Source organism: Oncorhynchus masou, chromosome 5 (assembly GCF_036934945.1).
Source record: "Oncorhynchus masou masou isolate Uvic2021 chromosome 5, UVic_Omas_1.1, whole genome shotgun sequence".
NCBI lineage: Eukaryota > Metazoa > Chordata > Actinopteri > Salmoniformes > Salmonidae > Oncorhynchus > Oncorhynchus masou.
The window spans coordinates 74585749-74601565 of NC_088216.1; the positions used below are offsets into that span (position 1 = coordinate 74585749).

At 40.3% G+C, this 15817-nt stretch overlaps 1 protein-coding gene across 1 annotated transcript in view; it reads left to right on the top strand.

Annotated features, from left to right (window-relative positions):
• Positions 1-15817, top strand: part of LOC135540235 (contactin-4-like) — a 221377-nt gene that overhangs the window by 191100 nt on the left and 14460 nt on the right. The window lies entirely within an intron of this gene.

Sequence of the window (15817 nt, forward strand, 5' to 3'; positions counted from 1 at the left end):
TCTCCCCCCTTTTTCCTCTTTCTAACCTACTGAGGTTACATTTAAAAAAACCTTGGTTAACATAGAGATTCTGGGAACATCAGTAGGTGGGGGGAAATTAACTATATTCTGGTAATTCCAACAATTGAACATATGCGGTGGTACTTAATGAATATGATGTCATTTCGGTTGTCATCTTAGACATTCTCATCAATGATAAGATGACATAAACTCTACAGTGGAAAGAGTCAGAGTTATCGGATTCACATGGAATTGTTGTTCAATTTAAATGAATATGAAATGATTTGTGATGGGATGAAATGTGATTTTAGCTTCTAAAATGTGATATGTGGGTTTTCATAATTTAGGGCTGCTCACTCAGTGGCCTGCCTCTGTGAAGGAACATCTCCCTTCCTATATAAAGCCTTGATGACAATAGACCTTCCTGTTCCAATGAGGTAGGATGACAGTCCTATTTTTTATTTTTTACTAGGCAAGTCAGTTAAGAACAAATTCTTATTTTCAATGACAGCCTAACTGCCTGTTCAGGGGCAGAACAACAGATTTGTACCTTGTCAGCTCTGGGATTTGAACTTGCAACCTTTCGGTTACTAGTCCAACGCTTTAACCACTAGGCTACCCTGCCGCCCCTATGTCAGAATGGTTCAGATAATATCTACAGAACAAAGCCAACATCAGCATGAGCTTTGGTTGCGAATGGTATGAACTTTGAACTCTTATTCATGACAGTGATACCTCCTAGCCGTTGAGTTTGCGAACGCAGCTGCAAACACAGGTTAGGAAGAAACAGACAGAGTATCCCATCTACCACACAACGACGTTACTACAACTTATCCAAGTGACCACCAGAGACATTCTACAGAGGACTCGGTTTGGCAACACGGTCTTCCATCTACCACCAACCTACTGAAGCGCAGCTCAGAGTAATTATTTATTGTATTTTCCTTTTCCAAATGGCCGGTAATTTAGAATGCATAAGATACTGTATTTACGATAGCCCAGCTTTATGACGTAATTTGTAATCAAGTTATGATTAATTGTGTGTATGTGAATTCTGTGTGATTAGTTAGGTATTCAGTAAATAAATAATTAAACCCAATTTTGTATTGCTGATTCAAATTGTTAGCCAGGGTTCTTTTTACAATTTTCAGATTATGAGACTGAAGTAAAATGAAGATTAAATGTTGACTGCTATTGATGTAAAATATTACTAGGTCTTTTAGAGTTTATTCGGAAGATAACAGCTCTATAAATATTATTTTGTGGTGCCCGACTCTAGTTAATTACATTTACATGATTAGCTCAATCAGGTGATATTAACTACGGAGAAATAATTTTATAGAATAGCATGTCATATCACTTAATGCGGCATAGCCAAAGACACGACACTGGTTACGCGCAGCAGTATTGTTTTGAGAGCATTTTCAGAGAAGAATTATGCCATTTTTATACGCAAGTAATTATTATAAATATTTAACTTGAATTAAATCAGAAGTGCAATAGACCAAATGAAAGCTAAACCTCTTGTTAATCTAGCCACCATGTCAGATTTCAAAAAGGCTTTACTACGAAAGCAAACCAATAGTAGTAGTAGTATTGTTTTGAGAGCATTTTCAGAGAAGAATTATGGCAAGTAAATCTGTAAAATCAAAGACAAAGTCAAAATATACAGATCTACACAATATTATTGAAGAAATTGATAGGGAAAGTGACAGTGAATTACTGCAAGATGATTCAGACAGTGAGAATACTTTTGACTTGCAAACTGAGGAGATGTTCTTGTATGGAGAAGATGCAATGTTGGATTGGTGAGTACTGTTGTTTGAAATTAGTAATATCAAATATTATTCATTTAAGTTGTTTTGGAGATGTTTTTATTTTATTTGCCATATATAAAAATATCATCAGTAATGAAATGTGTAAAGTACACATTGCTCTACATTGTGGGTGGGTGTATGTCTTTGTGTCTGTGTCTGTGTGTCTGTATATGTTAGATATTTTTTTACATTTTATTTTATCTAAACATGGAATGGAACAGCTCCTCACCATAGTGATTGTTTCCCTACTCTATATATAATCTGTGTCTGTGTGTCTGTATATGTTAGATATTTTTTTACATTTTATTTTATCTAAACATAGAATGGAACAGCTCCTCGCCATAGTGATTGTTTCCCTACCCTATATATAATCTGTGTCTGTGTCTGTGTCTGTGTGTCTGTATATGTTAGATGTTTTTTACATTTTATTTTATCTAAACATAGAATGGAACAGCTCCTCGCCATAGTGATTGTTTCCCTACTCTATATATAATCTGTGTCTGTGTCTGTGTCTGTGTCTGTGTGTCTGTATATGTTAGATGTTTTTTACATTTTATTTTATCTAAACATGGAATGGAACAGCTCCTCGCCATAGTGATTGTTTCCCTACTCTATATATAATCTGTGTCTGTGTCTGTATATGTTAGATGTTTGTTACATTTTATTTTATCTAAACATGGAATGGAACAGCTCCTCACCATAGTGATTGTTTCCCTACCCTATATATAATCTGTGTCTGTGTCTGTGTGTCTGTATATATTAGATATTTTTTACATTTTATTTTATCTAAACATGGAATGGAACAGCTCCTCACCATAGTGATTGTTTCCCTACTCTATATATAATCTGTGTCTGTGTGTCTGTATATGTTAGATGTTTGTTACATTTTATTTTATCTAAACATGGAATGGAACAGCTCCTCACCATAGTGATTGTTTCCCTACTCTATATATAATCTGTGTCTGTGTGTCTGTATATGTTAGATATTTTTGACATTTTATTTTATCTAAACATGGAATGGAACAGCTCCTCACCATAGTGATTGGGTTCCCTACTCTATATATAATCTGTGTCTGTGTCTTTATTTCACAGTCCCAGCGATTCTGATTGTGAGCCCATACTGCCAAGGTGCCCATCCCCCACTGAAGCTGGTTCATCCAGCCGGACCCGTGCTGTCTCCGGCATCACACCTACCCCCGCCCGGCCAACTAGAGGTGTGAAGTCGGTGACAAAGAAGCCGAGGAAGGGAAGTGTGGAACCTGCTGGCAGAGCGGAGGAGGGTCGTTGGCACTCTGTGCTGGAGGTGGATGTGGCCCCACCACCTCCAATATTTAGAACAAAAAGGCCAACAGGACCTCGGCTGGACTTGACCTCCAAGTACAGCCCATGCAACTTTTTCAGTTGTTTTTCACCTCTGCAGTTGTAACTGAAATGTTGCAAGTTCAAATCCCGAGCTGACAAGGTACAAATCTGTCGTTCTGCCCCTGAACAGTCATTGAAAATAATAATTTTTTCTTGACTGACTTGCCTACTTATATAAAACCTGTTAAGCCTAGACCCTACTTTTCGAACATTCTGTTAAAAATCGCACAACATTTCAGCGTCCTGCTACTCATGCCAGGAATATAATATATGCATATGATTAGTATGTGTGCATAGAAAACACTCTGGCGTTTCTAAAACTGGTTAAATCACAGCTGTGACTATAACAGAGCCTGTGTTTCATCGAAAAGCGCAAGAAAAACTGATCACTGAAAACTGGAAAAAGTATCAATGCGCCACTTGCATGTATTGTTTATGGGAAACCAAATTACATAGGGCTGAGATTGCAAGTCCTACAGCTTCCACACGATGTCGCCAGTCTTGTCAATTGCCTGGGCTTTGTTTCTTGGTCAAACGAGTAAGAGAGAGCCCATTCCTTCCGGTCTCCGACAGGATGTTTTGGAGGAGAAATTTTCGACCATGAGTTCAAGACGTGGAGCTATTGAATACACATCGCCCCGTGATCAATTTGATAGATTATTAACGTTTACTAATACCTAAAGTTGGATTACAAAAATATTTCGAAGTGTTTTGTGAAAGTTTATCGTCAACTTTTTTAATTTAAAAAAAATGACGTTGCATTTTTTTCCTGGATCACACTTTTCATAGATCGATATTTAGGGTATATATGGACCGATTTAATCGAAAAAAAGACCCAATAGTGATGTTTATGGGACATATAGGAGTGCCGACAAAGAATCTCGTCAAAGGTAATGAATGTTTTATATTTTATTTCTGCGTTTTGTGTAGCGCCGGCTACGCTAATTCCTTTGTTTACGTCCCTTCTGGTATTTCGGCGTGTTGCCTGCTATCAGATAATAGCTACTCATGCTTTCGCCGAAAAGCATTTTACAAAACTGACTCGTTGGCTAGATTCACAACGAGTGTAGCTTGAATTGAGTACCCTGTTTGTGAATTTTAATGAACGTTTGAGTTTTAACGAGTGCTATTAGCATTTGGTGTAGCGCATTTGCATTTATTGTTGGCAAGGTGGGACGCAAGCGCGTCGGGTTGCCTAGAGAGGATAAAGGTAAAATAAAAAAATACAAAATTATATAATAATATAAGTCTCCAGCTTCAGCGATTTTTGCAATTTGTTCCAGTCATTGGCAGCAGAGAACTGGAAGGAAAGGCGGCCAAACGAGGTGTTGGCTTTGGGGACGACCAGTGAGATATACCTGCTGGAGAGCGTGCTATGGGTGGGTGTTGTTATCGTGACCAGTGAGCTGAGATAAGGCGGAGCGTTACCTAGCATAGACTTATAGATGACCTGGAGCCAGTGGGTCTGGTGACGAATATGTAGCGAGGGCCAGCCAACTAGAGCATACAGGTTGCAGTGGTGGGTGGTATAGGGGGCTTTGGTAACAAAACAGATGGCACTGATAGACTGCATCCAGTTTGCTGAGTAGAGTATTGGAAGCTATTTTGTAGCCGAAGTCGAGGATCGGTAGGATAGTCAGCTTTACTAGGGTAAGTTTGGCAGCGTGAGTGAAGGAGGCTTTGTTACGAAATAGAAAGTCGATTTTAGAGCTTCTTAGAGCTGAAATCCCATTAACGTGATCGATATGACAACGGCCAATGAAAGTGCAGGGTGCCAAATTCAAAACAACAGAAATCTCATAATTAAAATTCCTCAAACATACATTTATCTTATACCATTTAAAAGGTAATTTGTTGTTAATCCCACCATACTGTCTGATTTCAAATAGGCTTTACAGCGAAAGCACCACAAACGATTATGTTAGGTCAAAGCCAAAGAGACGAGTCACAAAAAGCAGAAACGGAGATAAAATAATCACTAACCTTTGATGATCTTCATCAGCTGACACTCATAGGACTTCATGTTACACAATACATGTTTGTTTTGTTTCATAAAGTTCATATTTATATCAAATAATCTCAGTATAGATTGGCACGTTATGTTCAGTAGTTCCAAAAGCATCCAGGGATTTTGCAGAGATCCACATCAATTTATGGAAATACTCATTATAAATGTTGATGACAATAGAAGTGTTATGCATGGAACTTTAGATACACTTCTCCTTAATGCAACCGCTGTGTCAGATTTCCAAAAAGCTTTACGGAAAAAGCATGCAATAATCTGAGTATGGTGCTAAGACAACAAATACATATATCCGCCATGTTGGAGTCAACAGAAGTCAGAAATAACATTATAAATATTAACTTACCTTTGATGATCTTCATTAGAATGCACTCCCAGGAATCCCAGTTCCACAATAAATGTTTGATTTGTTCGATAATGTCCATCATTTATGTCCAAATAGCTACTTTTGTTAGCGCGTTTGGTAAACAAATCAAAACTCACGAAGTGCGTTCACTAGTTGCAGACGAAATGTCAAAAAGTTCCTTTACAGTCCGTAGAAACTTGTCAAACGATGTATGGTATCAATCTTTAGGATGTTTTTAACATAAATCTTCAATAATAGTCCAAACGGAGAATTCCTTTGTCTTCAGAAAAGCAAAGGAACGGGAGATACCTCTCGTGTGAAATGGGCGTGACCAGCGCGTGACTGCTGGCAGACCTCTGACTCATTCCCCTCTCATTCAGACCGCTTCATAGTAGAAGCATCTAACAAGTTTCTAAAGAAGGTTGACAACTAGTGGAAGCCTTGGGAAGTGCAACATGACCAATATCCCATTGTATCTTCAATAGGGGCTGAGTTGAAAATCGACCAACCTCAGATTTCCCACTTCCTGGTTGGATTTTTTCTCAGGTTTTTGCCTGCCATATGAGGTCTGTTATACTCACAGACATCATTCAAACAGTTTTAGAAGCTTCAGAAGCATATATTAGCAACTGGGACTGAGGTGCAGTTTATTCTGGGCACCTCTGGGAACCTTATTCATCCAAGCTATTCAATACTGCCCCCCAGCCATAAGAAGTTATTATGAGTCTGGAAGGAGAGTTTACAGAGCAAGGAGGCCTACAAACCTGACTCATTTACACCAGCTCTGTCAGGAGGAATGGGTGAAGATTCACCCAACTTATTGTTGTTAACTTGCGGAAGGCTACCCAAAACGTTTGACGGATTAAAGGGATTAAATGTCAGGAATTGTGAAACTGATTTTAAATGTATTTGTCTAAGGTGTATGTAAACTTCAACTGTATTTCTTCTTATTTGAGATTGAACGTTTGGTGTTATTTAAACATTTGTCCGTGATGCTGAGGCAGAAATCGGATGGTCTGAGTGAAAGACAAACGTTTTCATTATTCAATGAAAACAAATGGTAAAACACTTTCCCACCCCTTGACGTCAGCTCAGTATATTGCTGATCCTGAATGGTACTATTGAAGGCACTAGGGGATGGGATGAGTCTTGATATCTCAATAATACAGAGAGGCTTTTAACGCATGTGACAGTACAATGAGAAATGCTATAAGTTTTGTCTCCCTTTAAAGTGTAATGTTACAGTAGCATAGAAGACAAAGTCGCTGCTGTGGAGTACTGTGTCATGTTTGTTCAAGGGTCCATTGAATTTTCCTCCCTCTACAACTAAGCGATCTCCAAAGTCCTTTGAAATGCAGAGTTAAAAGGTGCTCGGTTGAAATTCCTTTTGGAATTCCCTTGCGTTTTATCATTGTAAAATTGTTGCCATAGAAACACTGGTCGGTCACCTTTTGTGGCCCCTAACAAATCTCATAGGTGCAATTATTTCATGATTGATGTTGTTCTATTGAAAACAGCTTATCCTATACTGTAGATTGTAACTGCATAAGTGAGGTGTCCTGATACATTTTACCTTTACATTTGTCATTTAGCAGAAGCTCTTATCCAGAGCGATGTACAGTTGCATTCATCTTAAGATACTGTAGCTAGGTGGGACAAACACATATCACATTCATATTCAGTACATTTTTCCTCAATAATGTAGCTTTCAGCAATGTCAGAGCTAGTAAGGGGGGGAGTTAAGTGTGAGTGTTAGTTCACAATAGATCAGAGGTGGCAGAATGGAATGCTCGTGTTGGGGTGTAGGGTTTGAGCATAGCCTGAAGGTAGGGAGGGGCAGCTCTTCTTGCTGCTCTGTAAGCAAGTACCATGGTCGTGTAGTGGATTCAAGCTTCGACTGGAAGCCAATGGAATGTGCAGAGCAGTGGGGTGACATGCGAGAACTACAACATCCAGTCAACCACTTGATTCAGAAGCCCTGCGCACCGGGTAGGCAAAGTGTTCCCATCTTTAACCATTTAATTTGTCTAAAAATCCATACTCCGCCTCCCCGGCGGACAGGGAGATCGGGTAGCTCGATTCCACGACTATGCGACAGTGAAGTTTGACCCTACGTGAGATTTCATGACTTTTAAAACCATGATGAGAGACATGTAAAGAATATAGAAAAGAGCTGTTGTTTTTATGAGTGAGTTTGTATCTTAAGTTTTTATTCAGAACTGTCAACACTGTTTTTATTCAACACTATTTCAAAACTAAACGTGCTTCTCACAACTTCCACTTGCACTGCATCTGCAATGAATGAGTAGCCAAGTGTATCGATAGCCCTGCATTTGTATTATTATTAGCAGCTTGTCGTGTCTATTTTAATATTAATGAATATTTCACTTTCTCTGGTAAAAGGAACAACATGAATTTGTGCATGAGGCAGATGCGGTGCGACTTGAGTTTCGCCATCAGGTAGAAGATGGTGTCCCCTCTCTCTGGTCAGTCTCACCGGAGGAAAGGAAGGAGAGAGCAGGTAGAAGATGGTGTCCCCTCTCTCTTGTCAGTCTCACCGGAGGAAAGTAAGGAGAGAGCAGGGACCATGAGAGGTGGACCGTCTGCTACACTCTCCCTCTAAAGAGAATAGTGCTGTGTTCAAAACAACTGGGAACCCGGAAATCTCTGATTTTAGTGAGTTCATTACAACTGAGAACTCAGGGGGGAAAAAACGAGAGCTGACTGGGAAAAATCATTTTGAAATATAATATGGTCTGAGAAGAACAATATTGGCGGTATAGGCATATAGCCAGTATGCTGTAATAATGTATTAGGCCTACTGCACAAACCTAATTCCTACACAATTGTTTTTTTTAGGTTAATGTTACATTTAAGTCATGTTTATTAAAAAATCTGAGCGGTAGATTTGGGCTTGCTTTTTGACTACTCAAGTGATCTTGACTCAGACAATGTTTGTGATCACTGTTGTAGAGCATGAACCTGCAGGAGCGAGTCACTGCTTTGATGTTTGCAGAGAATGACAGGGTGTTGTCCAGGGTCTAGGAGGGGGACACTGTGGAGTTGTCAACCGTAATGGAGAGGCCTTGGAGTGGGCAGGCCTTCCCTGGGAGGAAGAGAAGCTCCGTCTTCACTAGGTTGAGCTTGAGGTGTTGGGCCGATATCCATGCTGAGATATCTGCCAGGCACACAGAGATGCGTGTTGCCACCTGGGTGTCAGAAGGGGGTAAGGAGAAAAGTTGTTGCGTGCATCAGCATAGCAATGATAGGAGAGACTATGTGAGGATATGAGGGAGCTGAGTGACTTGGTGTATAAAGAGATGAGGAGAGGGCTAGAACTGAGCCCTGGGGGACACCAGTAGTGTAAGTACGTGGTGCAGACACAGATGGAGAGAAAGATCTGATGGTTTCACGGTGTCAAAGGCGGCAGATAGATCTAGGAGGATGAGAACTGAGGAGAGAGAGTCAGCTTTGGCAGTGAGGAGAGCCTCCCTGACACAGAGGAGAGCAGTCTTGGTTGAGTGACCAGTCTTGAAGCCCAACTGGTTAGCGTCAAGAAGATCATTCTGAGAAATATTGTGAGAGAGTTGGTCAAAGACAGCAGACTCAAGTGTTTTGGAAATAAAAGAAAGGGATACTGGTCTGTCTTTGAAATCAGAGGGGTCAAGTATTGGTTTCTTTAGGAGGCAAGCGACTCTGGCCATTTTTAAGTTGGAAGAGATGCAGCCAGGGGTCAGGGTTGAGTTGAGGAAGGAAGTGAAGAATGGGAGGTCTCCAGAGATCTGGAGAAGGGAAGAGGGGATGGGTTACATAGGAATTAAAGGGAGTGAAAGGATGATAGGTTGTCCGGAAGTTTAGTTTTCCTCCATTTTCGCTCAGCTGCCCACAGCCCTGTTCTGTAAGCTCACAATAAGTAATTCAGCCACTTAGGAGGGCAGGGCCGAGCCGGCCAAGAGGAAAGGAGACTGTGCAAGTCATAGGATGCAGAAAGGCAGGAGAGTAGGGTCGAAAAGGCAGAATCCAGAGATGGGAGGAGGAAGGATTTAGCAGAAGGGAGTGAAGAGGATAGAGTAGTGGGAGAACGAGAGCCAAGATTGCGACTGAGCATGACCATCTGGGTAGGGGCTGAGTGGCTAGGGTTGGTTGGAGGAGAGGGAGACAGAAAAAAGGAAACAAAGTAGTGATCAGAGACCCAGAGGGGGGTTGCGGTGAGATTAGTATGTTAACAGCCTGTAGTAAAGATGAGGCATAGAAACCGTAAATGACTTGGTAACAGGAAATACATTTATTTGACAGAATTAAAAAGTAATTTTGGACTGACCAATGAAGCTTCAAATATATGAAACTTAAAAGTTACATATCACAAAATCTTGGACAACCTTAAAATAATCTTATTTGAGTCAGAAAAGGATGTCCATGTGATAGGGAAGATATACAAAACTTTGCAGATTGCAGAAAGCATATCCATCTGACAATCCATCTGACAATCTCTTAAATATTGGAACCAAGACTTAGAAAGAAGTAATGTTGGCACAATATGGAGGGAAAGTTGGAGCATAACTAATGAAATTCCACTTAAGAAAAATGAACGCTTAATCCAGTATAAGATAATGTGTAGAATATATTATACAAGAGACAAAATGGTTTGTTGAGATCGGTGTGGAAGAACTTGACTGGCATGCACAGAGCCCTGACCCCAACCCCATTGAACGCCTTTATTATGAATTAGAACGCCGACTGCGAGCCAGACCTCACTAATGCTCTTGTGAATGAATGGAAGCAAGAACCCGCAGCAATGTTCCAACATCTAATGGAAAGCCTTCCCAGAAGAGTGGAGGCTGTTATAGCAGCAAAGCGGGGACCAACTCCATATTAATGCCCATGATATTGGAATGAGATGTTCACCGAGCAGGTCATGTAGTGTAGATGGCCCAAGCTAGCAAAAAAAAAGTAATAGATGACAACAGATTTAGACATAAATTATACTTTAGGAGTCCTCTAGCTATAAAATGAAGCACCGATAGTACCTGCAGATAATTCATATTACAGCATGTCCACTAGTGATGGGCTTTCCAAATATTTTTGTTTAACTGCAGCACCGTAAAGGAGATGCATAATTTAGCTCGCAAACAAAACAACATAGAACCATGAAAAACGTGCTAATCTTTAATCTAAAGCCCAAAAAGTAGGCTACCATTATGCCAGATGTGATATGCACATTACAATTTAAAAAATGACTCACTGCTCTTCCAACTATTTATTGTTTCTGCAGTGAGGATTTACTGTAACTTATTTGCAGATAATGGTTGTTTGAAGCTCAAAAAGCAGTAGTAGCTGTATGCAAATCAGGGAGCCAAATGAACGGTTCTTTCACCGATGTGATTCGGTTCCCAAAAAGAGCACTTCGAAAAGAGCTGTTCGTTTGCGAACAGCCCAACACTGTTTACTCTCCTGATTAATAATGAAAGACATATTTCATATATTATTAAATGCTAGAAAGTCAGCCGTCAAGGATGTGGAGAGAGAGCTTCAAGTGCACCTTGCCACGGATAGCTTTCTGCTGATGCCTCATTCCCTGCATGTCTCATTCACTGCATGTCTCATTCCCTGCATGTCTCATTCACTGCATGTCTCATTCCCTGCATGTCTCATTCACTGCATGTCTCATTCACTGCATGTCTCATTCACTGCATGTCTCATTCACTGCATGTCTCATTCACTGCATGCCCTGCTCGTTTCATCTCTATAATCATCTGCTATCACAGAAAAGTGGAATGACCCTGCTTAAATTAAAGTGAAGAAATGAAAACATATATCAGTATTCCCACCTGGATAAATGGCTATGTACAGTACAGTGCATTGCTATTCAATCTACAGCATGACACTCTATTTGACATAAAGAGTTGAGCGTTATTTATTAACACTCTACAGAGCCCCTTTAACCATTTATCACCCACTGTGAATGAACATGTAGGATCCCCCCAACAGTTCACTGTGCCGAGAGAGGGGGGGGGCTCTGAAAGCCTGTCATTCTGGGTTCAGGTTGATGACCCATCTATGAGTTTTTAACCTGACTCTAAAGAAATATTATTGCGTGTATCTTTGCTCTGTAAATAGGCCCGGCTGTTATCCTCTCAATTATTCACATGAAAGGCAATATATGAGCTTTATTTGATGGTTTTCTTTCCGTCATCATACAGTAACTACTGTATGTGTCACGCCCTGGTCTTAGTATTTTGTGTTTTCTTTATTTATTTGGTCAGGCCAGGGTGTGACATGGGTTTTGGTATGTGGTGTGTTTTGTCTTGGGGTTTTTCATAGGTATTGGGATTGTGGCTTAGTGGGGTTTTCTAGCTTAGTCTATGGCTCTCTGAAGTGGTTCTCAATCAGAGGCAGGTGTTTATCGTTGTCTCTGATTGGGAACCATATTTAGGCAGCCATATTCTTTGAGTGTGTCGGGGTGATTGTTCTGGTTTCTGTCTCTGTGTTACTTTGCACCAGTATAGGCTGTTTCGGTTTTTGTGTTACGTTTTGTAGTGTTTGTGTTTATTTGTTTTATTAAACATGAATCTAAATAGCCACGCCACATTTTGGTCCGACTCTCCTTCGCCTAAAGAAAGCCATTATAGTATGTGATAGCTGCATTCTGGGGCTGATGTACAAATGTTCTCCTATATGATCTTGAGCCTTTCTGTCACAATTGATACTGTAGGGAAATGGGACAGGGTCATTTACATGCACTATTTCATTGAGAATTGGAAACCTGTTTAGTTGGGGGAATTTCTGCAGCGAGAGCATCCCTTATAGGAGATATTCAAATTGACTGTGGCTATATGGATACTGAGAAATACGTGTCACAATGCAGTCATTTATTGTGGATGTGAATAAACCACCTAGACAACAGAGGAGGAGTCAAAACAGATGAACCCTGTTCATGTCCCTATTAGTTCAACACTGAGGGGATATTAACCACTTTCATCAGTCTTGATTAGGAAATGGACTCTCGGAATATTGATCACAGTGGAGATGGAATCTTGCAATTAGTAACGGTACAGCTGATCAATGGCCTCAAAACTCCTCAACATTGAGTTTGTGGATATCTGAGATGGCAATTCATCTTATATTACTTTGTCTGAGAAATAATGCAGAGACTCAGTAGTATATGAGATTATTCAGCATGTTTCTTTTTCAACAATGTGATTTTCTGTCATCATGTAACCTCTCCAATAACATTTGAAGGTGTCTTTCTGTCTTGTGTTGTGCTTTAAAAAGGATTGCTTGGATCAGCAGGTTATCACAAAAGTCTAAAACTCAATTCAGAGAGGTGGCAGTGGTCACTTCCAGTGGTGTGATTTTTCGTAGGTGCAGGACAGAAGATAAGTTGTCTGGACGATTTATGTGGTGCTCTTTCAAGGGTTGTGGGCAGAAGAAAATTATCCCAAAAACATATAGATTTCAGACTGACTTATGTAAGGTGTTTCGACTGCACAAGCTATTAATCTGCAATGAGTCAGAGATTCAGACTGTGGTTATTGATGCCTTGTTGAAGCCGAAGGAACATTTATGTAAAATGTTAATATAACCCAATATCTTATAAGTAGGTAGCTGCAAATGTACTATTATAGACAGTATGAATAGAGTATTGAGAGCAGCTCACTAGAATATGTCTAATTATTTACACAAAGTTTGCTCACCAACCAATGCTCCATTGAGGTTTGTCCTTGAGAGAATCATTTTTGTGTCTTGAGGAAAATGTGGAGTATTCATGTTGAATGGCTTTGGAAGAATTTGTTTTGCTCAGCATGATAAAGGACTTCCAATGTGTTTCCTTGATCTAAAAGGCTGGGAAATGAAGATTGGGTTTGAACAATTTATCTCTTGCAGACACCCTATAAGAAGTTAGTTAGTTATAGTATACTTTATTCTGAAGTATTGAGGGACATTTTAATTATGCACTGAAAACATTATGGAATGCATAGGGACAATAACGAGGAACCAAAGTGCTACTCAAGTCATGTAGGTTGGTACTATGAGCGCCAGCTCTGTTCAAAGAGACTTTGTTTCGCCCTCACCTATTCAAACAGGTTGGTATGTTAACAAAGGCCCTGTGACCTCCCAGTGAAAACCCTTTACACATGGTGTTTGTATTTCTTTGAACCCTCTTCACCGGGGAGCAGCCGTGTGGCTCTGAGCTTGGAAGGTCTTGCCTCGCTCTGCCTGTTATATCTGAAGACTCCTCAACCACGTGACTCTGGAATGCTCCTAATGCATTATTCAAGTGCACACAGCCACCCTTAAGCGGAGGGCCTTAAGAATATGTACACCAGAGAGGAGTACACATTTACACACCCCACCTAAGGCCATTCAACTTGGGGAGGAGTCTCCACAGGGGTTGATGGGGCGTCTTTGCCTCGGTGACAGTATCTACAGTTTCATCGGAGAGCATTATTCATGTATGACTGGCTGTTTGTGAGATGAGCAGCGGCTGGGCAGAGGCACTGGCAGAGTGAAGCGTGTCAGCCGCGAGCCACAGAGACCGGAGAGGATGGAGCCCACATTAATTCACACTGTAAACAGCCCAGCCTTCTCTCTCTTGCCTTGCTCTCTCCCCCCCCCTTTAACATTATTACTATGCAATTTCTGCCTCCGGTTTTTCTACTGCTCCACCTCCCCACCGTCCCCGGAGTAGTGGGATCTATCTGTCGGGGTGGTTACAAGCTTTCTGTCTTGTCTCTGATTGACCCTGCTTAGTGAGATGGGTACTCTCCTCGCTTTTATAACGACAGTAGGTAACAAGGCATTATACAATATAGATATCAATCAAATGACGCTGGAGAGCTCTGCTCAGTCAGCTGAGGTCATGTAACCAACCAGGATTATCCATACGACCTGTCGCAAATGATGATTGAGTTGAGTAATAGGAGAAGTTTTCCAATCTTTACAGTGAATGAATTGCTCTGGTCAGCCTCAGAGCTAACTAGGCATGACCATACATCTGGCCCCATTATTTTTAGAACACCTGCTGTCACATTAGGGGAGAGGCTGCTGTGTCTGTTTGCATTGGACGTTTCACCTGTATGTATAAATTGGTACAACAACAAAAAGCATGTCATAAGGATACCTTACTGAGAAGAGTGCAAAAAACATGTCATAATGATACCTTACTGAGAAGAGTGCAAAAAACATGTCATAAGGATACCTTACTGAGAAGAGTGCAAAAAACATGTCATAAGGATACCTTACTGAGAAGAGTGCAAAAAAAACATATCATAAGGATACCTTACTGAGAAGAGTGCAAAAAAAACATATCATAAGGATACCTTACTGAGAAGAGTGCAAAAAACATATCATAAGGATACCTTACTGAGAAGAGTGCAAAAAACATGTCATAATGATACCTTACTGAGAAGAGTGCAAAAAACTGAGAAGAGTGCAAAAAACATGTCATAAGGATACCTTACTGAGAAGAGTGCAAAAAACATGTCATAATGATACCTTACTGAGAAGAGTGCAAAAAACATGTCATAATGATACCTTACTGAGAAGAGTGCAAAAAACATGTCATAATGATACCTTACTGAGAAGAGTGCAAAAAACATGTCATAATGATACCTTACTGAGAAGAGTGCAAAAAACATGTCATAATGATACCTTACTGAGAAGAGTGCAAAAAACATGTCATAAGGATACCTTACTGAGAAGAGTGCAAAAAACATGTCATAATGATACCTTACTGAGAAGAGTGCAAAAAACATGTCATAATGATACCTTACTGAGAAGAGTGCAAAAAACATATCATAATGATACCTTACTGAGAAGAGTGCAAAAAACATATCATAAGAATACCTTACTGAGAAGAGTGCAAAAAACATGTGATCAGAAGACTGTAAAAAAGCCCATTGGCATTACTGTAAGGAACCAAAAAACATTGACGCTCCTCTTGCCATGTTCTCCCAAGGGACCTGTCGGGAAAGAGGAGGCGTAGATTTGTCTCCTTTTTTCTCCCTTTCAACCCTTTTGGCATTGATGGACATTTAATAAATGTGTTCTCTCTGCAAATGTCCCTTTTGTGAGGGTCTGACTGTGTCACGTGATAGCCCCCCATTTCATCTTCCCTGGAATAGGGCTGAGCCTTTAAAACACCATCACATTGTAGTCTAACCAAACCTACCAGCTGATATCACTCTGCTCTGATAATAGAAAGAGACTAGATAAATCACATAAAGGAAACACAATGCAGGTATCGAATTTACTCTGGATGGCGACTGC